Source organism: Heptranchias perlo, chromosome 24 (assembly GCF_035084215.1).
Source record: "Heptranchias perlo isolate sHepPer1 chromosome 24, sHepPer1.hap1, whole genome shotgun sequence".
Lineage (NCBI taxonomy): Eukaryota > Metazoa > Chordata > Chondrichthyes > Hexanchiformes > Hexanchidae > Heptranchias > Heptranchias perlo.
The window spans coordinates 14,999,675-15,025,843 of NC_090348.1; the positions used below are offsets into that span (position 1 = coordinate 14,999,675).

The 26,169-nt window shown below is 44.0% G+C and overlaps 1 protein-coding gene across 1 annotated transcript in view; it reads left to right on the top strand.

Annotated features, from left to right (window-relative positions):
• The window catches only part of LOC137341583 (potassium voltage-gated channel subfamily A member 1-like), a 38,799-nt gene extending 12,988 nt beyond the window's left edge, over positions 1 to 25,811 (top strand). The window contains exon 2 of the mRNA XM_068004803.1: positions 24,929 to 25,811. The gene's annotated coding sequence lies outside the window, so the exon portion shown is untranslated. The remainder of the gene's footprint in view (positions 1 to 24,928) is intronic.
• Positions 25,812 to 26,169: the final 358 nt, after the last annotated feature.

A 26,169-nucleotide genomic window follows, 5' to 3' on the forward strand; every position in this document is an offset into this window, starting at 1 on the left:
GTTATCAAAGTAGAGATATTGTTATCAGCTTACAGCATTATGCTGGTGCCACTATAACAACAGGACAGACAGGAGAAGAGAAGGCTTGCCAGGGATATCAGTTGGCGCTACAAGCATGTTGTCTGCACCCACTGTTATGCTACACATCATAAATTACAGACCCAGTCACAGTAGCTTGGCAACGACTGAGGAACACTGGTTCCAAAGGTTTAACAGGGAGGCAGTTACATGTATATTGAAACCCTTCCGTAGCCTATCCTGTTCAGCTTTGGAGTCTAAAATCTTCATTAATTTTTTTTATTGAGGCCAATTTCCTGCCGATCTATAGTCAGAAAGTGAGTGCAGATACAACAAGGCCAATGCAACTAATAGGGTGATAATAAAATGGTCTATTGGCATCTTAAAGTGCTTCAGATCAGGAGCCATCTTGCATTACAGTCCTACTGGTTTGCTCCACAATTTTGCCATCTAAAGAGGCCTAAATATGGAGGAGGTAGAGGAGGAAGCCCATCTACAGCCAGCACAAGAGGATACTGACAATGAAGAGTAGCATGCCATACTCTTGTGGAGGAGACTTTGACCTAAATGCCTGATCCACTCACTGCATTAACTGTCAGAAACAACCTTCCTGCACAATATTGAAATAAACTGCAAACTTATTTCTCTAACAGTGATCTGTGGATTTGTGGTCAGATTGTTTTTTTAAAATCTGTGCTTGCCCGAAACCTAAGCTTGTGCTTCCCTTGTAGTAGGACTAAGAAAGGTGACTGGCTACTGGGTAGTCATGCAATCTTTTTGGGATTGAGGTGGCTTTGTGCTTCCTTATGTTGCATCATGAGATGAGCAGATTTTAAAACATGACTAGGCCTATATTTCATTAGAAATACTCCAATATCCAAAACTTCTGACTGCAAGAAAATATATTGTCACATCAGGGAAGGAAGTGTCCTATCAGAGCCCTGCTATTGCATTTTAACATATTTTACATTTTCTCAGATTTAATCTTGTGCACAAATGATGGATATTTGAAACAATTTAGGATTGAAAATATATGGAGTTATGTGCAGCAGTTCCAACTATCTATTTCAGGAACAATTACTCTAGTTGCTGTGATGTGTGCTTTCAGCAGCCAGGACATTGATCTCCCTAATTGCCCTTTGAGTCACCAATAAATCCAATAGGGAATTCAGGAGGAACTTCTTTACCCAGAAAGTGGTTAGAATGTGGAACTCGCTACCATATGGAGTAGTTGAGATGAGTAGCATAGATATATCTAACGGAAAGTTAAGTAAACACATGAGGGTGAAATGTATTGTGTCTGTTCTACTGAAGTGTGCAAACTGAGAAGGTATCAAGTTTGACCCTGTTGTCTTGCGAGTTTACCTGTCTCGGTTGGGGGCGTGGTGGAGGTGCTATAAGTGACCTCAGTGTTCCCGGAGTAGGGAGCTGTGCACAGAATGAAGCCTGCTACTGCAGGCCCAGTTAAATGTTTGTCAGGGGTGATTCTAACATGGCACAAAGCCTATTCTACTGGCTGGTAACCCATTTCTGCTTTATTCAATAATGATCAGGATTCCATCTGAACTTGATAACAAAAAAGGAAATTGGTTACCTCAATGGTTCACTGGGCAGCAGCAGTGTGGTGTGGTACTGAGCTATACACACCAGAAAAGGAGTAGCTTTTATAAATTATTGCTCCTGGCGAGTGTTTCATGCAATGGGAGCACATATTAGGAATTCAGATATGGGGCTGAGTGTGCCTCACACAAATTTTTGTCCAGGATGGATGAAAAATTGAGCAAAGCACACCAACCTCCTTGTTGAAATTCCCACTATGTGCACTGTCATGTGAAATTTTGCATCAAGAATAGTAATTCACAGAACTACCCCAAGATCTCATGTTTGATCCCCAGCATCTGGTGAAGTTGTCAATCTGAGCTGTAACTGTCCTCAGAATATCTGGACTTGGAAGGGGGAAGTTAGCGAAGGTTTCCACTTTCCAATTTTCATTCAATAAATCTTTGCTGGAAGTATGAAGTTGGGTGAGAGCTGGGTTGGCTTTGAACATGATTTCCCCATGGTCAAGTAGTGAGCCGGCACTTACTAAATGGGCTTACACAATGGGGAATGCACATCTTAGGAAGGCACCAGAGGGTTGTTGAGCTATACCTCAGCATGAGTCAGTACCCTAAATACAGGAGCGAAAGAAGGGAGAAAATTGGGCAGAGAAAAATAAGAGTAGGTCAGTACACAAGTGAAATAAATCTTGGCCTGCTGCAGGGCAGGAAATATTCTTGTCAAATGGAATATATTGCTTTTCAGTAAAAATGACTCTTCCTTCAGGTAATGAGAACCCATATGTTATTTTCTTGTAAATCTCTTCCTATCATGTGCTTTGAGAAAACACATGGGAAAGCTCCACAGCTGCATGGCGCTTGGCAAAGAAATCTAAAGCGATAGGCAGAAGAAAATGCCACTCATTTCACCACATGCAGGTCAACATTTTGTATGGTGGTAGTAACATTAAAATTTGATGATGATAAACAAAGATTTAGAATTGAATGAGAAAGCTCACTTTTAAAAAAGACAATCCAGAACATCATGGTGGTGACAATGCGATGGTGAATGCCCCATCTTATCAAGCATGGAATCCTTGGGCCCATTGTAGCCCACAGTGGCCAGCCACTGTGAAGGGCACTGGAACCCCTGCACAAACTGACATTTGGGCCACAAAAATCTTTAATTAAAGGGCCTCCCCATTATGTGACTGAAGTGCTTGAGCAGCATCTAGTCGCCAAGGGCCTGCTCCCGACGGGTGCTGAAGGACAAACCTTGGGTTGCCATTAACTTTCAACTGAACGACCCAGTTTGCCTCCTGTTCTGCATTTTGGCTTAAAAAGCCAGAAGGCCTCGACTGCCATGCTTCCACTCCCCGCACCCCCCCCTAAAAAAAAATGCTAACACTCCATGGGCAACAAGTAGTCCTACACTGGCTGCTGGCGCCCGAAATTCCAGCCCTTAACCACCCCCTTCCCCTGGGACTCTCAGTGTGCCACGTGCTATGCACCTGGAGCGGCAGAATTATATTAAAATGAGCCACCCTTGCATTATCATTTGAGGTTAGCTCATTTGTGTGCCGGCGCATGGTGCACCAAGGGAGCAGCAGTTCCAATGCTGGGATCACTTTATCCCCACCTTTGTGTGTTATAAGGTTTAAGGGCTGATAATCAATTTAATACCGAATAGTTACTCCTAGTCAAAATTAAATGCCAGTCTTGAACTATCAGCATAATTAAGAATATATTAAAAAGTTTACAGCTGGGTACACTTTCTGTTTATAAAACCTTACCTCTCTGTCACAATTGTGTCCCAGTTTTACATCAACATAAATTCCTATGTGCGCATTTATAATGGAAACTGCCTATGTAAACTTGTCACACTGTAATTGTCACACTTTCTGCCAGTGGTGGCACGTTAGTGATGTAGTTTTACACCTCCCAGCTTCTCAGCCTGCACAGCAGAAAAAGTCTTATGCTCCAACCAACTCTACTTCTTTGCTTCCATTAGTTTTGCTATTTAACTATAAATAATATTAAATTAAAATATATGAGATAAAAATTAGAAGAGAATGCATGACTTTAAAATGGTGACTGAATTACATTTACATGCCCTGGTCCACATATCCCCCACCCTCTAAACCAGCTTCACCTGAAGACTATACTTGATCTACACTCCTCATGTGCAAAGAATGGGAGATCAACTAGTTGCTTCAAAATGGAAATATCTATCTTATAATTTTGCCCTGTGCAACCACATTTTACTCTCAATAACCACCATGTCAACACAGATTTCTTTCTTTCTAATACCGCCATAGTAACACACGATCTGAAAGAAATGTTTTTTTTGCATCCATTTGTTTCTCTTTTCTCTCATTCCCTTCCTCCCTCTCACCTGACATTTGTAAAGAATCACCTGACGAAGGAGATAATCTCCGAAAGCTTGTGATTTTCAAATAGAACTGTTGGACTATAACCTGGTGTTCTAAGATTCTTTACATTTGTCATCCCAAGTCCATCACCGGCATCTCCACATCACCTGACATTGTGTGAGCTTCTATAAATTGTCCATATGCTTTTCTGAAGTGCAGCAGTAGTTTTGCTGGCTGCATTCAGTGGTAGTGTTTACCAGTGCTGTGAAAAATGATCAGTGATAGGAGATTTGGGATACAAGAGATCAGAAGTAATCAGGACCACATAAATTGGCAAAAGGACAGGCTAGACAGAACCACCCCAAGATCTCATATTTGATCCCCACCATCTGGTGAAGTTGCCAATCTTAGCTGGACTTGGGAGAGGAAAGTTAATTACAGAATTTATCAGACTGCAGCGGTTCAAGAAGGCGGCTCACCACCACCTTCTCGAGGGCAATTAGGGATGGGCAATAAATGCCGGCCTTGCCAGCGACGCCCACATCCCATGAACGAATAAAAAAAAAGTTAATTGTTCATAGCAGGAAAAAATAGGAAAACAACATGAAGGTATAATACATTAGAAAATATTAAAAAGCAAGGGAGCATAACAATTCTAAGAATATACAAGAATCACATATATTAAGTATAAATTAATATTGACTTAGTCACTTTGACTGCAATATATCAATGAAGTTTTCCGTGTTTAAAGTTATTAAAGAAAGTTTTACAATGGTCATAATTAATGATTGCTATTATTTGATCTATAGCAGCTCTAGGTAGAGGAAACCTTATGATGAACTTCACTGTGGGTCCCCAAAATCCTACGGCTGGGTCTGGCTAGAAAGGGTAGAAGACTTTTTCTCACCACAGTTAAACAGATAACTGAAATAGATTCCCATCAACTGTAATTAATTCTTGTCAAATAGAATCATAGACTGTTCCAGCAGGTGGAATTGCATCAGCTCTCAGAAAGAGAGGCAAGGCAGGAGATTTAAAACAAAATGTAAACATCTTGCTCTACTGTTGGGCCCACCGGCAGTGCTACGATACAGCAGACATCGCAGCGATTTCCCTCCACCGTCTAAGGCAGGTCGCCTGGTGTTGGTGCAACCGGAAGCTCGCAAACCACCTGTACATGATGCTGATCCCAGACATCAGCCAGGGTCAGCGCTCACTGGTGGGATTCTATCTGGATCAGAAAATCAAGCTACACATGTTTACCTTTCTTGTACTATTTGTTTACTACTACTGTTAGTCTCCTGGCTAACGTGTGGCACCATGGGTTACCCTTTAAAAAGGAAATAGATTATACTAAGTTTTTTTAAGGGGGCTAATCCACCATTAAAATATCGGACAGAGGAATGCAGGAAAAATGAGGCATCTGCACCAGTATCACCAACAGTAATTACTAGGCTTATATCTGGCTATGAAAGGCAATGAAGGTTAAAAGGATGAGGATAACCTTAGGTAGTACTCTGTGGAACAGGATGGCTCCAATCCTTTTGTGAAATATTGTGGGAAGTGTAAGTAGTTGTAGTTTAATAATGTATTTTATAATATTGGATTAATATCCCAGCATCCTGGAGGATTTCATTCGGAAGTTGACTTTCAATAATTTTGGTCTTTTTGAAAGTTGGCGTGTGGGGCAGGGCAAATTACACAAGGACTTTCCGAATGAATGGATTCAATGGGCCACAAGACCTTCCTTGTTCTGTGATCCCTTATAACAGAATGTTCTGGAATGTTGTGGCAAAGTAACTCATTCACAAAGAATCTCCTCCTACAGAGTTTCAGGAAAAAGTCTCTGAAATCAATTTGAGGAACTACAATTGATGCCTTGAGATTAAACTCTCAATATTGGCACACACTTCCTTAAATGATTAACATAAAATAGTGGATGAAAGAACTTCATATGAATGCATCAGCATTTTATACACTAATATTTGAAGAGCCCAACATTAAGGTGTGAGTTTCAATTAAAATGTATCCCTCCAATTATTTGAATATTTAAAATTGAAGTCATTTCTGATTCATGTTTTGTGAAAACCTTCCACCTCCCCGTATTTATTAATTGTGACTAAAATATTTGCTAGATCAGAAGGCACATTTAAGTGCAGTTGGCTATTGAGAGAATGGTTTGTCATGATATCAGGTCAGGTGTATCCTAAATGTTTTCTTGAGGTTTCTTCATTCTAAGATCTTTAATCAAATACAAATATTACTTCTGTACAATAATATTGGTATCTTTGTGTACTCACATTAGGGATGCTTGAAGGTCACTTTACTGCATGAAGGTAATTCAGTCTTTGTCGTAGAATCGTATGCCGGGATTTTTCTTGGTTCTCCCAACCGGCTGACATAACTTTGGTGGAAGATCAGCGGAAACCCCGGATACACCATGTAGACGGGCTTTCCGCTGACCCTCCGCTGATGTCATGGCGACTGATTGGGAGAAGATCCGAGAAATTTCCCAGTGACAGAATCTTACAAGTTACAGCACAGAAGCAGGCCATTCAGCCCATTGTGCCTGTGCTGCTGCTACCTCTTCAATTAGACCTGTCTATTCTATTCCCATTTACCTACCCCTTTCCTGTATCCTTTTATATTATTCCTTTTTAAATACTTGAATCAATTCCTTTTTTAACTCAATAGTCACTTGTGGTAAACCATTCTATGTTCTAATAACCCTCTGTATGAAAGATTTTTTTCTAACGTTCCCCTTCATCTTTCTAGTAATAATCTCAAATTTGTGCCCCCTTGTTACTGATTCATTAACAGCGGAAACAATAATTCACTAATCATCCTTTCAAAACTTTTCATAATCCCTAGTTATTAATGTTTGAATTAGAAAAAGTCGCAAAGTAAGTATGCCTGGATCAAAATAGAGGGCGAAATACAGACAGATGATAATCAGAATCAGTTTAACTCAGATTTATGTTCTATTAATTATTTAGTGAATATACAAAAATTCTGATGCACTTTTTTAACTGTAGATGCATCTTGTTCACCATTTAATAAATACACAAAAACTCTGCACTCGTTTTGAGTGTGGATGAATCTTATTCAACTATTTGCAATACTTAGCTCCATTACAGACGTCGCACTGCTACCAACCGAAACCCATCACAAAACCTGCTCTAAAACCAACCGACAACCATCACAGGCATTGCTCTAATACCAACCTCAATCATCAAAGGACTTTCTCGACAACCAATCGACACCCATCACAGATTTACTCAAATCACATGGCCCATCTCTTACTATCATTGCAGGAAATGATTGGTAGGTTAAATGTTAAAGTGAAAGTCAGCTTTTGGATTTTGTAAACTGTTCCCAATCAGGTGATTAAAAAAAATGATAATTGTCACAAAAATATAATTTCACAGATAAAAATATTTCACCAAAAAACTTTTGAATAAATTAATACATTCCATAATTTGTGACAATAATCTGCACTGTTAAAATTTAAGGCTGATTTTGAGCTGGAGTTTTAAATTTTTGGTTCGGTATTGTAATAAGGGATTAAAATTAGTCATTGGAGAAGAATATTTATGGTTACAGTACAGAATCAGATTACAGGAAAAACCTGCTTCATTGTATTTAGTACCCTGCTATAATACTCAGAGCCTGTTCCTTATAATTTTTTGTACAGTTGGAATTTATATTTATAGATATGTTTTATTTTTAGAGTTCTTTATTCTGTGATGCCTATGTTACATGTTGATGTGAAAATTAATTTTCTCCATAAAAGCTCAGTGCAGCCATTCTGCTTTAAGAGGTCAGCACTAGCCCAAGGACACTTAGCTGGATGCTTCTCAATGAAAGCCTCTTTATACAATGCACCAGTTCAGTGTCTAATATCTGTATTGATTGTAATCTAATAGTGGTGCGTACCAAACCCCTTACAACACAGCCTGTGTAAACACTTTCAAAATAACTGTAGGTGTTGTTTGAATTGAAGGTGCTCAAGCTGTGAGTCAGTCAGGCCTGTTTAAGGTGCAAAGAGTGCAGACATTTCTTTGAAGGTGTGAGATGGGAAGGTGCTTGTTTCTGTTTTCATCATTCTAAGGGACTAAATGAATCACAACTGCAATGGTTCTGTTGCAAAAGGTAACATTATTATTATAACAATAACAAATGACACTTGTACAGCACTTAACTTCATGGACAAGAAATGGATACCCTACAATAAGGGAAGCATTTTGTGAGATGACTGAAATTATAATCAAGGTAACAGGCTTTTGAAAGTGGAGAGAGAAGTGGCAAGGTGAAGGAGTTTAGGGAATGAGTTCAGAGTGTGGGAATTAGATGGTTAAAAGCTCGGGCAGTGAAGATGCAGCAGTGGGGGGGAGAGGGATATGCACAGGAGGCCAGATTTGGAAGGAGCTGTGACATAGGACTGGAGGAGATTGCCGAGGCAAGGAGGAGTGTGGCCATGGAAAGATTCATAAACAAGATAAAGATTTTGAATTCAGTATGTTGGCGGATGGGGGAAGGGGGTTGCAGTGGAGGACAGTGAGGACAAGGGCGATGGGTGAGCCAGGCAGAGTGTGGGACAGGATGTGGGCAGCACAGTTTTGGATGAATTGGAGTTTATGTAAGGGTGGAACTTGGGAGGCCAATGAGGAAGGTCGTGCAAAGTCAAGCCTGGATGTGATGAAATTGAGGATTAGGGTTTTTTAGTTGGTAGGATAAGGTAAGATAGGGATATTTTCTACTTGACTAGTAAGACAAGGATTTAAGGACATGAGGGCAGATTTTCCTGTAACAGAACTTGGCATATAGAATCACCTGGGGCAGCACCTACAGGACAATTGGATGGACTGCATTATCCCTGTCTGATTTTTCTCTATTTGATCCCAAGTTGATCCTTTATGCCTTCTGCAGGGAAATCTGCCCTAAAAAATACTAAACTGCGGTTTTGTTGCTGTGATCTTAAAATTACATTTTTTGGTGAAGTTTTGTCTTCTTCAAGGTGAAGGCTGTCTGTAGTAGATATGGGAACGGCTTTTCACACTAGGATCTTGCACAGTGTTGGGTGGAATTTCCTGCATTGCTGGAGCTATTTAAAGAGAAGTGGACATTGTCAGGGGTGGGGGGACTTAATTCACAAAGTGCTGAAGCTTTGCATGCCCCAATAAGATGTTTGCGATTGCCATTAGTTCTCAGCGGATATGCACTCACACTTACGAGAGGAAAGATGTGCAGACAGTTTAGATTTAACTACTTTAGGTAGAGGATGGTGAACATGTGGGATAGGCTGCACAGGGAGATAGAATGTATGTAAAATTTTAAACTGAAAACTGAATAGATATGAGGTGGTGGGTGATTGAGGGGTATTAGTTTTTGGGACCAATCAGATGGACTGCGGAGCCTTTTTGCAGTACTATATTGTTGCAGTTATTTAAAGGGAGATGGCCATTTAAAGGGAAGTTGCCATAATGTGAGGAACAAACTTTTAAACCTCAAACAACCGTAAGTCTGTGTGAATCTTTTGCATGGTGATTTGCATATCCCCATGGTATGTGCCCACATACAAAATTCTGCTTGCCATAATGCCCACTTTACATAGAAATATATAGGAGCCACAACACTGAAACAGGCCACTTGGTCCAACAAGTCTGTGCCAGTGTTCATCCTCCATGAGAGAAAATAGTTCCAATCATATTTACCTGCCCTGTTCCCATATCCCTTTAACCAAAATCAAAATACCGAGGATGCTGGAAATCTGAAATAAAAACAGAAAATGCTGAGAATACTCAGCATGCCAGGCAGCATCTGTGGAGAAAAAAACAGAATTGACGTTTCAGTTTGATGACCCTTCATCAGATCTGGAAGAAGTTGAAGATTAAACAGTTTTTAAGGAATTACAGAGCCAGGAAAAGAGGGGGGAGGGGAAAGAACAAAAGGGGAGGTCTCTGATAGGGTGGAGGGCAGGAGTGATTAAATGATAAAAGGGATGATGGTACAAGGCAAGGAAGGTGGTAATGGAGCAAGTAAAAAAACAAAAGATAGGTCTAGAGGAGTTGTAAATCGCAACATCAGGACCATTACCAGCACCTGCTGTCTGAAAAAATTGGAGCAGTGATTATGATCTGAAGTTATTGAAATCAATGTTGAGATGGTAGAAATGGTACATTCTGGTTAATTTTAACCTTTTTATACTTCATAAATGTTAGATTTTTAATAATGAAGGAATACAAACCAATGGACAAACCAGGTCTAACTTCCCCAAAAGTTACCTCGATATAGACTCTCCCAATTAACAGAAATTCTCTCTCCTGCAACTCTTCTTTCCAGACCCAGTTCGCTGGGCTGTTCCCTCCCCTTTCAATCTCCCCAACTAAAACTGGCACTTCCCCACTGCCCCCTCCCCACCCCCTTTCAGTTAATATTGGCTCTCTTTGCTCCTCTCCCAATTCACACTGGACGCTCCTTCCCACCAATTAATGTTGGCACTTTCCTCCCTCTAACCCCCCCAGTTAATCCTGGCACTCCCCCTCCCCTCATTAAAGCTGGTACTCTTCCCCAACCCCCACCAACACACACACACACACACACACACATACACACACACAAACAAAGCTGCCCCCAGCTCTTCCGCTCTTCTTCCTCAGTGTTGCTCTTCAGCTTTAACCTTCTGATGCTGTTGCTGTGATTGACCAGACTTTTCCTGATTCTAAAGCTTTTATATCCTTATAATCCTGTTCCACTTAATTATTCAGGACTGCTCATCTGCACCCTCCCTCCCCACCCCTGTACAAACAAATAGTCACTGGCTGAGAGAGTGGATAAATACAGCATAATTCTCAGCATTTCAATTAAAAAATCTCTTCTCACGCAATTCACCACTTTCAACGACAGAGAGGAATTTAATTTTTAGATGTAAAAAATTTTGGGCCAGATTTTGCTAAACAAAATAACGGTGAGGCTAATGGTGTTCTCCATTATTTATGCATAAATGGTACAGCAACTTCAGATGAGGGGCAGATGCGCGGTTAAATTCAAATATCCAAACGTTGCTGTCCGAGTTGCGCCACTCCGCCTTCACGAATGTGGCTGCATGAGGAAATAATAAATCCTCGCTATAGGTTTCATTTCTACATCTGAGAGGTCCAGCCAATCCTGGTTATAAAAATCCTTGGATATCCACTGACATTTTAATTGTTTTGGAATTGTAGAGCAAATACAGAAACCACTTAAACAGAACAGAATATGGCAGGAAAAAGCTAAAATACAAATAAATTGCCACAGGAATGAGTTTCTAAGTGGCATCATTAACAAATACCATATGAACATACAAGGATGCAACAAGTTTCCTCGGAGCAGCACAGTGTGTACCAAAGTTCAATTTAACATATTAACAATTAAAGCCTTGAAATTGCGCCATCACATACGAGCGCATTTCTGCTTAGCGTGTTTGTCAACCCACTCATTTTAAATGTGTTAACGCTTCCACTAAAATAGCAGACAGAGGAACTTCAAACACAATGGCCCAGAAATTGCTTAAAAAAGAATGGTGAGCTCAACAGCGCTCTCCGTTGTTCATGGCAAAATCGAGGATCAAGTTCCGATGTTCGCACATGCGCAGTTAAACGCGAAAATCCAGAAATCGCTCCTCCTAGTTCCCTGGCGATATGACAGATTTGAATTAAAGGGATATCGCCAGCTGGAATCAGTGGAAACAAGGGACCAGTGCCAACTTGCTCATCTGCAACTTGCATTTATATAGCGCCTTTAACGCAGTAAACTGTCCCAAGGCACTTTACAGAAGCAATTTTCAAACAAAATTTGACACCAAGTCACATAAAGAGATATTAGGACAGGTGACCATAAGCTTGGTCAAATAGGTAGGTTTCAAAGAGCATCTTAAAGGAGAAGAAAGAGGCAGAGAGGTTTAGGGAGGGAATTCCAGAACTTAAGGCCTAGGCAGCTGAAGGCACGGTCGCCAATGGTGGGGCGATTAAAATCGGGGATGCGCAAGAGTCAAGAATTGGAGGAGGGCAGAGATTTCAAAGGGTTGTAGGGCTGGGTGAGGTTACAGAGATAAGGAATGGCAATAAGTGGCCCAGCTGGAAAGTAACAAATATTGCTGCAAAACAGTTACGCTTAAAATACCATGTCTAAACTAAGTTTTAACAGTTTAGTAAATAATTCTATTTAAACTACTAAAAATTAACTTCTAAAAATGTGGAGTCTCATTACTCCTTATTTTAATAGTTTTTGCTCATTATAATTAGAACATTTTTTTTTAAACTTCCCTTCTGTCTCTTTTATTTAATTCAATTATTTCTTACCCTCTCTGATTGGTCGAGGGGAGAGCATGATCCTCTCGCTTTTCCCAGGGTCCCAGCTTCACTGGAGCTAACGCTGGGCCCTTCTCCACTTCCTATTAGAGGATTAGTATAAAGCTATGGAGCGGCAAGCACAGTTGGTTCACCACTCCGAGCAATTTCTGGGCCCTTGTTTATAATCAGGACAGTTGCTAATGTGTCCCTGGACTGGTACACAGATTGTCACTAAGCCGCACATTTTAAGTGGAGACACTAAAAGCACAGTTGACTGAAGGGTGGAACTGGCGGTATGTGAATGCTTAACGCGCCTGTTCTACCTTTCTGGGCAGGCTATTTTTACATGGGTGTTAACTTGTAAGTGGGCTTAAGGCTGAAAACAGCCCACAGCCTCATTATCATATGTTGGTATATTGAAATGATATTACTATAAACACTGACATGATTTCCCGATGGTTCTCACTGGGAATACGCTCGGTGTTAATTTCTCCACGATAAGACGAACCTTGAAGGTGCCGCCTATTCTGGGTTGACAGGCAGTCAGCATTAAAGGAAAAACAAAAGCAAAATAATACCGATGTTGGAAATCTAAAATAAAAACAGAAAATGCTGGAAAACACTCAGCTGGTCAGGCAGCATGTGTGGAGAGAGAAATAGAGTTAACGGGCTATAATTTGCTGTGGCAGGGCATCTAACGGTGTCTGCTGTTAGTTAGACTTGTCCTCGCACATTAGGTTTTTAAAATTTTTACACAGCAAGTTGCCGAAAGTGCAAGCTGATAACGGGGCAGCGAGGGAAACGGCAACTGGGATCTGAGTGAACAGGGCAAGCAACTGTGTATCTCCTTAATCAATCAGATTGAAGGATTGTGAAATTAACAGCGCAAGGACTGAGAAGGAAGTGTAAATTAGAGTGGGTGAATTCAATGTCAAATCAGGTACAGAAAGAGAAATAAAGAGAGGGAAAGAAAGATTGGAATAAGAGAGAAAAAAAAGCCAGAAAGGAAAAGTAAAAAAAAATTTAAAGTAAAATTTGATATTTTTAAAACCTCCAACAACAATTAAAACCTGAAGGAATGAGACCACTTGTAATGGTTAATTTTCAGTGCCAGAAAGGTTGACTGGCAGTAATTAACAATTATGACGTTGTTAAAAGGGTACTTAGACTGAAATGGACAAGACTGACCTTTCTGTGGTGAGTTTAGTTCGTATCTACCGCGCAAATACAGGAATTTCACCCCATGGTGAGGAAGACAGCGAGATGCCATTTTCGTGAAACTAACGGCAGTGCAGCGCATCTCGGACAGTAACGTTTGGATCTCCGTTTTTTTAAAAATTATTCGTTCATGGGATGTGGGTGTCGCTGGCGAGGCCGGCATTTATTGCCCATCCCTAATTGCCCTTGAGAAGGTGGTGGTGAGCCGCCTTCTTGAACCGCTGCAGTCCGTGTGGTGAAGGTTCTCCCACAGTGCTGTTAAGAAGGGAGTTCCAGGATTTTGACCCAGCGACGATGAAGGAACGGTGATATATTTCCAAGTCGGGATGGTGTGTGACTTGGAGGGGAACATGCAGGTGGTGTTGTTCCCATGTGCCTGCTGCTCTTGTCCTTCTAGGTGGTAGAGGTCGCGGGTTTGGGAGGTGCTGTCGAAGGAGCCTTGGCGAGTTGCTGCAGTGCATCCTGTGGATGGTACACACTGCAGCCACTGTGCACCGCTGGTGAAGGGAGTGTATGTTTAGGGTGGTGGATGCGGTGCCAATCAAGCGGGCTGCTTTATCTTGGATGGTGTCGAGCTTCTTGAGTGTTGTTGGAGCTGCACTCATCCAAGCAAGTGGAGAGTATTCCATCACACTCCTGACTTGTGCCTTGTAGATGATGGAAAGGCTTTGGGGAGTCAGGAGGTGAGTCACTCGCTGTGCATCTGCTCTCGCCTGAAGTTGCTGTAGCATTTGCGCATAAATAACGCTATTAGTCTCACCGTTATCTTGACAGCAAATTATGGCCCAACACCTTTCAGGTCGAAGACCTTTCATCTGAACGGGGGACTGTCAATTTTTGAATCAACCAAACTGAAAGTCCCTTCTATTCATTTGTCTCCATGTTGCCTGGAGAAGAAGCAAACCAATTGTGCAATTTTACTGGAGATTTGCAGTGCAGGCTGTTTTTAAAGTTTTTGTTTTGCCAGATTTATTTTTTGAGGATTTGTGTCAAGAGTTTTGTCAGAGATATTTTTGGTTGCACTACATATAATTTACTACTGGGCACCCATTGGGAATCCCATTATTTTTATGCATTTTGGAAGATGAAGAAGATGAAAGGAGGGATATGAGGTCAGTGAAGTTACTCTGAAACAGACTGCCTCAGCTGCCATTATCTCCAAACCCATGAAGCATCTTTGCAGACAGCAAATGTCATCTGTCAGGTTCCCCTGGACAGGGGGTTGAGAAGGACAAAGAGTGATAACGCACCGTGATCACAGTCACAGAGGATGCCATTGATGACTTTGACCAGAGCAGTCTTAGTGATGTGGAAACCAGACTAAAGGGATTTGAAAAGGGAATGGTGGGAAAGTCAGATATGAAACTTGGTGGGACAACGCATTCCAGGACTTTGGAGAGGTGGTTAGAATCATAGACGCAGATTTTCCTATTCCTGCACCTGAAGCTATTGGATCACCTGAGCTCAGTGAATACAGGAAAATCAGGTTGGGAGGAGCGCATGCTTGTAAGAGAGTCGACCCGATCTACTAGCCATTTAAATTTTCCTGTATTCATTGTACACAGTACAGAAGGAGGCCTTTTGGCCCATCACACTTATTCCATCTCTCTAAAAGAGCTCTCCACTTAGCCCTATTTCCCTGCCCTTTCCACATAGCCTTTTCAATTTTTCTTTTTCAATTATTTCTCCATTTCCTTTTAAAAGTTATTATTGATTCTGCTTCCATCACTGTTTCTGGTAGGGCATTCCGGGTGCTAAATTGGGCCATGTAGCACCCGTTGACTCAGCGCGACACATCCTCTCTGACATCCAAGATGGCGTCTTGGATGCGCATGCATGTTTCCAGCGTGACATGCACCGGACGCCATCTTGGTATAGGAGTTAGCGCATGCGCAAACACCGAACACTGGAAGCATGTAAAGTAGGGAGAAAATGCGTGCAATCTGTGTTCAACGCTGATTTAAAGTGATAGACACCATTTTCGACCTTAACGCTCAACTCAACGCACAGTCTTAACCCCGACCATCTGAACATGTCTTACAGTGCCTGAAGGATCCCCCATCAGCGCTATTTAAAGGGGCCATGCAGGTGTCTCAGGTTAGTTGCTGGATTATTGTTTCTGGCTGCTGGTGGAGTAGGAAGTGTTTTTTGAAGCACCCTATTCTTACTGCGAGTTCCTAGACTACATTTGAGAGTGCTTTGGCAGGTACTGCCTTACGGGTCAGAAAGTTACAACCATGGTTGAACAGCATTCCTGCCAACCATGGACGGTCTGCTAGGGCTCCTGTTGGGCATTGAGCATGACTGGGAGCATGCAGAGAGGCCACGCATAGCAGGTCAAGCTGCGAGGAGACAGAGGACGAGGAGGCGCAGGGAACTGAGCAGGAGGACCTACCCAATGAGGGCCTTCTGGGACCAATTCTCTTACCTTAACGTGACCGAGGAGGATTGCATCCGATGCCTGAGGTTCACCAAGGAAGCCGTCATCGAGATCTGTCAAATGGTGCGGCCACAACTGCAGCCTCAGAGCAGGGCAAGGACAGCATTGCCTGTGACTGTGAAGATCACGGTGGCGCTGAATTTCTATGGCTCAGGAACATTTCAGGCCTCTGCTGGCGACATGTGCAATATCTCACAGTATGCTGTAAAAGGAAGGTCACAGATGCACCGTACCAGATGAGGAACAGATTCATCACCTTCCCTATCCACAGAGACAAGCAGAACGAGCGAGCACGGGGGTTCGCCCGCATTGCTGGTTTCCCCATGGTGCAGGGTACCATTGACTGCACACAAATTGCCCTGTGTGCCCCGCACATCAACTCAGCCATCTTCGCCAACTGAAAGGGCTTCCATTCCCTCAACATGCAGCTGGTGTGCGACCACACACACTAAATCATGGAGGTTGATGCCCGCTACCCTGGGAGCAGTCATGACGCCTTTGTCATGCGGCAGTCCAACGTGCCAGCTATCTTTCACCCGACTCGGCAAGTCAAAGGCTGGCTTCAGGGCGACAAGGGCTATCCCCTCACACTGTGGCTCATGACATCAGTCAGGAATCCATGCACACGTGCACAGCAGGCCGATATGAGAACCGTGCTGCCACACGCAACGTTGTGGAGCACACCATAGGCCTCCTCAAACAACGTTTCAGCTGCCTGGACTGGTCTGGAGGAGCCCTGCAGTGCTCCCCTGAGCGGGTGGGCAGATTGGTGGTGGTCTGCTGCATGCTGCACAACCTCGCCATCATGAGGGACCCAGACTTTGCCACCAATGATTGGAGAAGACCCTGAGCCAGAGGTGGAGGAGGAGGAGGCTGAGGAGGAGGGGGAAGAGGCTGAGGAGGAGGAGGAGGAGGAGGGGGTGGAGCCGGAAGAGGAAGTGAAGGCAGACACAAGGGTGCAACAGGAACCACACGCCTTGTCTGCAAGGGCTCTGCATGCTCGCCTGATCCATGCCTGCTATCAATAATTTGAACTACATCCCCGAACTCACCAACAGTCCTACATTTCCCATCTTTCCGCTCCTACAAGACAATCAAATTGCCCTCCATCTGATTATGCATTGGCGTCCCTCTCAGCTCATTGCATAAATAAAAACCACCACCAAATGCAAAATCAAAGTCTCATTTATCAATGAATAAATGAAATTTTGCAAACATAACAGAGCTATTCACCCTTGTGCATTCCTTTAGTGCTTTTTGTTCGCATGCCTTTACCTATCCTAGTGCTCCTACGAGGTGCTTCCCCAGTGGCTGGAGCATGGGTGGTGGGAGGCTGCTGGCCTTCAATGGAGGAGCGTGCAGATGGCCTTGGAGGACGACCTCGAGCAGCTGTGGGTTGGGAGGGCCCAGCTTCAGACTGCACCATCGCAGCATGGGCTGCAGCAGTCTGGCCTGGCTGGCCGGTAGGCAACAACAGGGGCACTGGCAGAGTGGCAGGGGTGGGAGCAGGAAGGCTGTCATCCTGAGAGAGGACAGCAGGTCTGACTACCATGGCGCCACTGCCACTCTCCCGGGGCGGCGCCTCAGCAATCCTGGTGATCAGCTGGAGAACGGATTGCTGGAATGCTGTGATGCCCTGGAAGCTCTGCTAATGGCAGATATTTGTGCTACAATGGAAGCTGTGACATCAGTCATCAGACGCTGCATCATGGTAGATTCCACAGGTGCGCTGATGGAGGTGACCACCTGTTCCATGTTGGAAAGGATGGGCTCCAAGTTCTGCGCAAAGCCCTGTGCCAACTTGGAGCTGGACTCCTCCATGCCCCTTCTCATTGTTTGCAGGCTTTCTGGCAAGTTTTCCAGTGCCCCAAGCATTTGGTGGTGTACGCCCATCGGCCGTCTTCTGTACCCTGGCCCATCGAAGTCCTCATCTGACTCCTCTGCAGCAGAACTAGTGAACAACCTCGCCCTCCGGCGAACTGGCACCTGTGATATCCGTTCCCCCTGTCCCGGCTCCTGCGCACTTGTGCTCGGTGTCTCACCATGTGCAGATCCCTCCTCTAACCGAGTTTCAAAAGGATGCGTATTGTCAGTCTCTGAGCTGGTGGAAGCAAGTGTCGATCGAGTGATGGTGTGGCTTCAGTGTCCTCCCCCTCCTCCTCCTCCTCCTCGGACGGTGCCGCCACCTGTTCTTGGGTATCTGCAATGACAAAGGGAAACAGGTTGAGTTGTGGAGTGGGAAGAGGAGCAAGTAAGAGGTGCGTGCTGACAGCATGTGCAGCACGTGAGTCAGAAAATATTATGGGAGGAGGGAGATGTGGAAAAGGAGAAGGAACATTAGAAATGCAGAGACCCCCTTTATCGGGACCTCCAGCGCGGCATGTTGTGACGGCTGCAGCGACGGCCCTCCAATGGTCCTAAGCACTGTCTCCTCCATGGGGGTGAGGACATGTAAACGTGCCCGTCCACCCTCAGGTCCCTCCTGCTGCCGGCTGTTATGCGCCACCTTCTGCTGCAAGACAGAGGACAGTGTGTCAGTGAGTCTCCTGCAAGATGTATGGGTGGTGTGCCTGTTGTGGTGGAATAGCTGCCAGTTTGTGTGACTTGTGAGTGGTGGTTGTGTGGCCTGCAAGTGTGGTACTATGTGCAGGTGAGATGCAGCATTCTGAGTGCAGCATTGTGTATGGATGGGCAGTCTTTGTTGGTGGGTGGGTGACGGGGAGTGTGATACGTGGAGCAGTGGTGCAGTTGGTAAGATGTGCCACTTGACACTTGCATTCACTCACCTTGACCACTGGTATCGAATTATTGAACTTCTTTCGGCACTGCACCCACGTGCGTGGTACAATGCTCCTGGCATTTAATTCCTGCACCACAGCCTGCCAATGCCTGCGGAGCTGCAGTCTGGAGGGTCTCCGGCCATCCTGCGGGCACATGTTGGCCCTCCTATTGTCTACGCGTTCCATCAGAGCCTCCAGAGCATCATCAGAGAAGCGTGGAGCCGTCTCTCGTGCCAATCCTGCTATTCTTGTGGCCATCTTTCCCTCCTCCACGTAAGATGTGTACCTGCCATTTGAAATGTGCACCTGTACCTTTAAGAGGTGCCGGCTGCTGATGACGTGCGCTGTGCACGCCCCATTTCCAACTTCCTCATTCTCCCTGCAGCCTCTCAGCAGCGAGGGTAGCGCTGGCTACACGTAGATATCATGGTAAGTAGCAGGCAGCACGAAGTAAGTAGCGCATCGCACTACCCCCGCCTGAAAGCAACCCTAATCCAATTTTTCCCCTCCATGTCTTAACAATCTTCTGCATATAAAAAAATTCCTAAACTCTCCCTTTGTGCTTTTGACAATGTTCTTAAATTCATGCCTTCTAATTACTAACTCACCAATCAGTGGAAATAGTTTATCCTGATTTACATTATCAAAGCCTCTCATAATTTTGAACACCTCTATCAGGTCTTTTCTTAAATTCCTTTGTTTTAAATGTAAAAAGCCTCAGTTTCTCCAGTCTCTCATAACTAAAGACTGTCATCTTTGGTATCATTTAGTAAATCTGTATGAATCTGAATACTGAACTGTCTTCCTGGCCATTGCATCCTTCCTAAAGTAAGCACCCAAAGCGAGACACAATTCTAACTGCAGCCTAACTGATGATTTGTATAGGTTTGGCATTATCTCTTTGCATTTGTACTATGTCCATAATTATAAAACCCGGGAATCCATATTTTCTTTTACAGTTTATCATCTTGTTCTTCTAAAGATTTGTGTATCGGAGTCCCTATATCTCTCTGGTCCTCAAGTCCTTTCAAAGTTTTGCCATTTAGTGTCCATTTCCTCTCTTTATTTTTCCACCCACAATGTATCACCTCTAATTTCTTTGCATTAAATTTCATTTGACATTTATCTGTCCAAACTACAAACACGTCTATGCCCTCCTGAATTTGCAGGCAGTTCCCTTCACAGTTAACAATATTCCCTATTTTTGTGCCATCTGCAAAATTTTATCTTGTACCCCATACCCAAGTGCAAATTATTTATATATATATATATGTTGAGCGGATGGAGGGTTCAAGTGCAGGCTTTTTGAGGAGGCGGTAATGATTATGGTTTTTGAAGAGGAGGGGAATAGTACTGGCACAGAGGAAGCCATTTATGGTGTTGGTGAGCACTGGGACAAGGAAAGGTAGTTGAACTGGGAGGAGAGGAGATCAAAAGCATAGGAGCTGATCAGGTCGGGGTGAGAGGATTACACTGGGTCCGATGAAGGAGAAGGTTTTGGTGACAAATGGGGAGGAGATGGAAAAATTTTCCCACCGATCTTGAAATAGATGCTGCAAATAGATTTTTTTTATTCGTTCATGGAATGTGGGCATCGCTAGCATGCAGGCACAGACTGCTTCATTATCTGAGGGGTTGTGAATGGAACTGAACACTGTGATGAAGCAGCTGAAGATGGTTGGGCCTAGGACACTGCCCTGAAGAACACCTGCAGCAATGTCCTGGGACTGAGATGATTGGCCTCCAACAAGCACTACCATCTTGCTTTGTACTAAATATTACTCCAGCCACTGGAGAGTTTTCCCCCTGATTCCCATTGACTTTAATTTTACTAGGGCTCCTTGGTGCTACACTCGGTCAAATGCTGCCTTGGTGTCAAGGGCAGTCACTCTCACCTCACCTCTGGTATTCAGCTCTTTTGTCCATGTTTGGACCAAAGCTGTAATGAGGTCTGGAGCCGAGTGGTCCCGGCAGAACCCTAACTGAGCATCGGTGAGCAGGTTATTGGTGAGCAAGTGCCGCTTGATAGCACTATCGATGACACCTTCCATCACTTTGCTGATGATTGAAAGTAGACTGATGGGGCGGTAATTGGCCGGATTGGATTTGTCCTGCTTTTTGTGGACAGTACATACCTGGGTAATTTTCCACATTGTCAGGTAGATGCCTGTGTTGTAGCTGTACTGGAACAGTTTGGCTAGAGGCGCGGCTGGTTCTGGAGCACAAGTCTTCAGCACCACAGCTGGGATGTTGTTGGGGCCCATAGTCTTTGTTGTATCCAGTGTACTCAGCCTTTTCTTGATATCATGTGGAATGAATCGAATTGGCTGAAGACTGGCTTCTATGATGGTGGGGATATCGGGAGGAGGCCGAGATGGATCATGCACTCAGCACTTTTGGCTGAAGATGGTTGCAAACGCTTCAGCCTTGTCTTTTGCACTCACGTGCTGGACTCTGCCATCATGATATCCCATTCCTCCCACCCACAAGCAGTGGCTAGTAGATTCCCCACGAGGAACTCACTGAGTATGTAATGAGATAAGAAGCCAGTATTTTGTGCAGGATTGGTGGGTGCGAGGCCAGTGGGTGCAAAGCGTAGTGTGCACTGTTTCTGCTGCCAGAGCGCAACTAACATAAACCTTCCCATTATGTTTGAAAAGTGGAAGAAATTCATAATCCATCCAAATGCCATACGCTGTATAATGAGTCAGGTCAGTACGTATTGGAAATAAGACTGAATACATTGGCTGGCATATTAATAGGTGTATTGAGTGACCTAAATAAAGGCAGATCTGTCAGTATAAGTGATGAGAGTACTTCTCACTCTTGTAGCCAAAGAAAATAGATTCTATGGTGCTCTTTGCCTCACCTAAGGATGCATTCATCCATCATATTAAGGCACTGTCACTCCCCCAATATTTGGATGTAACACCATAAAGACATCAACTTCAATCACAGTTTCACCATGCAAAATTTTTTTGGGCAAGTACAGGCTCATATGCAGCATCAGTTTCAAGAAGGAGGCCTAACACCTGTTTTAGGTGGCTGCCAGAGACACCTGAAAAATCACCTGACCCAATATGGGGTCAGACATATTTCAGGCACCTTTGGGGTATAGGACATAACCCCGTGAAATTGGAATTGGCCCTTTTTGCACCCGTTTTCTGCTTGGAATACGATCGCAATGAGGCCCAGGGATCTTAAATTGGAAATTATTTTGCCGATAAACTGGATAAGTACTTGAAAGGAAGAAACTTGCAGGGAGACGGGGATAAGGCAGGGGAGTGGGACTAGCTGGATTGCTCTTGCATAGAGCTGGCACGACTCGATGGGCCGAATGGCCTCCTTCCGCGCTGTAACCTTTCTATGATTCTATGATCATTCTTCTTGAGCTGGTAGAAAGAAACAAATGTCAATCATTGAGCATCCCACCAGCATCATAAAGAGGAATCACTCTTAAAAAAAAAGAAACAAGGGCCTCGATATTAGGAGGGAGGCGGGTTGGCAGCGGGGGGGGGGGGGGGGGAATTCTGGGTGCTCCGCACACGATCGCAGCCAAATTGGAAGCACTTACCTTGGCTTCCGGGTTTCGCACTGGAAAGCTGCGCAGCGGACGGACTGCGCACCCGCATCATAGGCTGTCAGCTGGAGGAGCCCTATTTAAAGGGGCAGTCCTCCACTGACTGATGCTGCAGGAAGGAGCCAAAATTACAGCATGGAGCAGCCCAGGGGGAAGGCTGCTTCCAGGTTTAATGATGCCTCACTCCAGTTCCTACTGGAAGGGGTGAGGAGGAGGGGGAGGACAAAGATCTTCTCCCCGGCGGACAGGAGGAAGTGGCCTGCCTCTGCCACCATGAAGGCATGGTTCGAGGTGGCAGAGGAGGTCACCAGCACCACCAACATATCGCCCACCTGCATACAGTGCAGGAGGCGCTCCAATGACCTAAGTAGGTCAGCTGAAGTAAGTACGCTTACTCATTCCCCTACACTCCGTCTGCCACATCACCGCCCCCACCCCACATCTCCTTCTGCACTGCCAACACTACTCTGTCACATCACTCCTCACACCCACTCAAAGCTCATCCTCACCTTACCTGCACTTACTCACCTCGCCAGTACTCATCCCACCACTACCACTCAACCCAATCCTCATACAATCTCATGGCTCTATCTCATACTCACCCTCTCATGCATCTCTTTCATGGTCAGCCTCACTCAACCTGCCACTACCTGTGCTGCAGCCACAGGGCATGCATCACATATGTGCAGTAGGAAGCGTAAGGCAAACGTGTCGTGAGCATGAAGGGGATGCACAAGGGTGTTTGAGGGTTTGTCATGGTTTTTACTTATATTTGATTTCTGATCAACTCACATTACATATTATATTGTCACCACTACTGCCACGTCTTTGCAAATCTTGTCTGGTTTGTGCAATAATCCCCTTTCCTGAGGATCACCATGAAGACCCACAACCGATGCCACCCATTGTGTCACTGCAGAGTAGGTGTAGGTGTATTTGCAGGGCTCTTTTGTGCAGATGACTGAGAGACGCCGGCGATGTCCCCGGTGGCACCCTGAAAGGATGCGGAGGAGAAGTTGTTGAGGGCTGTGGTGACTTTGACAGCGACAGGTAAGAAGATGGTGCTCAGGCCAGCCGGGAGCAGCTCGGCACGAAGGAGGCTGCAGATGTGCACGACTACATGTCGAGTGACTCTGAGCCTCCGTGTGCACTGCTGCTCAGAGAGGGCCAGGAAGCTGAGCCTCGGTCTGTATACCCTGTGGCGAGGGTAGTGCCTTCTGCGATGCATCTCTCCCTGCGGTTGCCCTCCCTCCTGCTGTGCAGGTAGATGTGTCACAGCACTGTGTTGTGGGCTCCACGTGTCAGAGGTGGACGGTGTGGCCGGCGAGCCGGTGATGCTGTTCGTCTTCCGAGGAGGTCATGACTGCAGCTACGGCGGCCCCCATCCGGAAGATATACATTTGAGGGGGTCCGCAAGTAAGGTAAATGTGTCTGGACACTGGGGTAAGTGTGCAAGTTGGTGAATTTTATTGTTAGGAGGAGGGTGGTGGAGGCCAAACTTTGTCCAAAGTGACAGAGTGGCCTCCTGCAATGAGTGAGGGTCTCCCCCCTCACCTGTCAAATGGACCTTTGCAGCTGCCACAGGCTGGTGGCTGCAACACGTCCATTTCAACCGGGAGTGTTTCCCCCAGTACGGGAAACACTCTTAAGTTTAGATGAAAATCCCACCCTTCCTAAAATATCCTACAAATCAGGTCTGCTAACGACCTGAAGTATCAAAATAATTGCCTTAAGCGGGGGCTGCGCGCTCATCTAAGTGCGTCACTGGGGAACCCGGAAGTGGGCGGGTTGGAGCCAGGCTCCGGACCCACCCCCCGAATCCCCAATTTTCAGAGCCCCCCTGCCATGAACGCACCCGCTCGGACGTCCGAAAATCGAGCCCGAGGACTCTGGCCTTTCATCATTCATTGATGTGTCAGATGTTCATTTTCTACCCTCTAAGTTGAAAGAAATGTGTTCTGTTCCATCTTTTACATTTGCCATTTGAACATCATGAAACTAGCTGAGAGGAAAAATAGCATTTTCAGAAAAAGGAATACAAATCAGTGGTGCAATATAGGGTTTAATTGCTCTTAATTCACTTGGATCCTCCTCTCATGTGAGATAATTTTGTTGTATTCAACACAAAATTTGAATATCGCCATATTTATTACACGCCTGAGATCTTCTGTGGGTTATGAAGGACTTTTTTCAGTAGTGGAGTAATCTAAGTGTTGTTTACCTCAATATATTCTCTTTTTAATAACTGTGGTTGATGCATTGCATAAGAACAGTGATTGCAACAACACAGTTTTTTACACTCTCTGTAGACATCGCAGGTTTGTTATTTTTACCTTTTTTTTCTCTGAGCTTTGTGTCTTTATTTTGTGATTTTGTTTCTGTTGCTGTTGCGTTTCTAGCAGATGGGTTGTCCTGCAGCAGCCTGTCTGTTCTTTGCAGTCCTGCCCACTTTTTGGCCTGTTGACTTGATGTCGGTTGGCTTGTGGTGCAGCAACTTTCCTCTCCACATGTACTGCTATTCTTGATCTTTATCTGTGTGGTATTTTGACAAGTCACATGATCAGTCAGTTTAGTGTATTCAGGTCTACAGTACTCTTGACTGTTGCAATGTAATATTACCATTCAGTCCATGTATTCTCCTCTGGTTTACAGGAAACAGGAACACACGGCTTTGCTACGTGATTACCCACTCTGTGCACCATCTGATTGAACCAGCGCCTGCTGCTTGATCCAAAATGAAATAAATAATTCTGAATCAATGTGTGCCAACATGACGAGAAAAGCCAGACAACAACAGTAGAATTGGGGAATAAAAAACAGGTAAACAGTGGAAAAAGAGGATCCCGCGCATCCTGTATCTAATACTATCTGATGACAAAACCCCAAACCAGTTCTGTAACTAGTGTTTATTCACCTCTCTAAAATGTATGTGATCAGATTTTGATGATATTGGGTTTTTCCTTCTCATCTTTTAAGGATTATTTCTTGCATTTTAATTTAATTTAATTTGCCACAAAATGTAGAGAACTTATACATTACAAGAAAATAAATTCAAATTTATATGGAGGTTCTTACTGTCTTGATCAGGTGATGTGCATATCATTTGATACATCGAAAATTCTAGAGATTTTTCTTTTGGGCTGCAACTGTTCTAACAATTAAAGTTTAACATGTGGGGGTCTATTTATCAATTGTGGACAGTAAATACTGTTCTGTACTGTGGGTTTAATCTTGTGGGTGAATTGTTCAAATATATATTTTTCTATGTATTATATATGTTTTATATAAAATTGAGTTTACTGGTAATATATTAATTTTAAAAATTAACAGGTTTTATTTTGGCTGTACACAGATTTTAATTTCTTTGGGAGACCTGTTCAGTGTGATGATAGTAAATGTTCCAGCAAGAAGTTTAGTTGCATTTTTAACATATTATGATTTGTTGGTAAAGCACTTATTGTTGCATCTTATTCGTAAATTATCAATGCACTTTTGCCAAATCATTGTATCACTGTAATTAAAGACATCTACCTCACTTCGATGTAGTCACTCATTTTTCTTTTATTTAAGTGCTAATACACTTAGAATTCTTATAGGTAGCACAGGACAAAGACGTTCATATCACCTGTTGGTCTGGATTCAAATGCGGGTTCCAGATATTGTTCTGATCTACTGTATTTCAGTATTTTGATTAATGCGGTCACTCAAGCCATGTACATAATGAAGTGTCTCTTGGTCTGGCAATTGTTGAGGGATCAAAGTACTATTGAAATATTTTTGCTAGTAAGTTGGATTTGAGAATCTACCTATTTGTGTAGTTGTGAATTTTAACTGAGGGCAAGGCTCTTTTTAAGTTCTAAACCTCTTCCTCCACTGTTAAACATGTGACAGCT